The following is a 938-nucleotide window of genomic DNA, read 5'->3' as shown; positions in this document are numbered from 1 at the left end:
AGGGCAGTGTCAGATCAAATCCCTTCCCTCTCTTCAGTTGCTACCATCTTTAGCAGTTTAAGCATTGCAGATACACACTGTTCAGCCCTGAGTCTCCACACATTTTGACATCTTTCAACCCTCCTATGGTGTTGCATTTTTGTTCTACAAATCAAGGGAAGCAAATATAGATTCTGCATTTTGGTAGTCCAATTGAAAACTCAGCTGGGGTGACCATAGTTGCTCTTGGCTGGTTTAAACTATTTATTTTTTTTTGGGGGGGGGTCATATTTATTAATAGTTCCCTCTTTGGGTTTCAAGAGTGTCCTGGGATGGATTATAATTTAGTCCTACTATGGAGATGTTTCTCAAGAGACTGTTCTGGTTTCCACAAACCAGAAAGAAATCACCAATTAGTACTTAATCATAGAAGGCCCTGGCAAATACATGCAAAGTACGCAGAAATACCAATGCAGGTTAACAGCACTCATTTTTGGTAAAGAATTTTTTTTAAAAATATTTTTATGGCTTTCAGAGAAGGAAGAAGGAGAGAGAGAAACATCAATGATGAGAGAGAAACATTGATCGGCTGCCTCCTACATGCCCCGCACTGGGATCAAACCTGCAACCTGGGCATGTGCCCTGACCGAGAATTGAACCATGACCTCCTGGTTCATAGGTTGAACTTCAACCACTGAGCCATGCCAGCTGGGCTGGTAAAATCTTTTTAAGTAGGTTTCTAAATGTTCATGACTTGGAGGTTTGTATGACTGCTCCCAGATATGAGCATTGGTGGAAACCAGTACTTATTGGCAATATATCTGGGCAACTGTTAGGCCTTTTAATAATATTACAGATAATTCTTCAGAATCTCCATGCCATATACACTGAGTGGCCAGATTATTATGACCACCTCATCAGTACTTCGTTGGGCCACCTTTTGCCTTCAATACTGCGGC

The sequence above is a fragment of the Myotis brandtii genome, unplaced genomic scaffold (genome assembly GCF_000412655.1).
Source record: "Myotis brandtii unplaced genomic scaffold, ASM41265v1 scaffold1071, whole genome shotgun sequence".
Classification (NCBI taxonomy): domain Eukaryota; kingdom Metazoa; phylum Chordata; class Mammalia; order Chiroptera; family Vespertilionidae; genus Myotis; species Myotis brandtii.
This window is presented reverse-complemented; position numbering follows the sequence as displayed.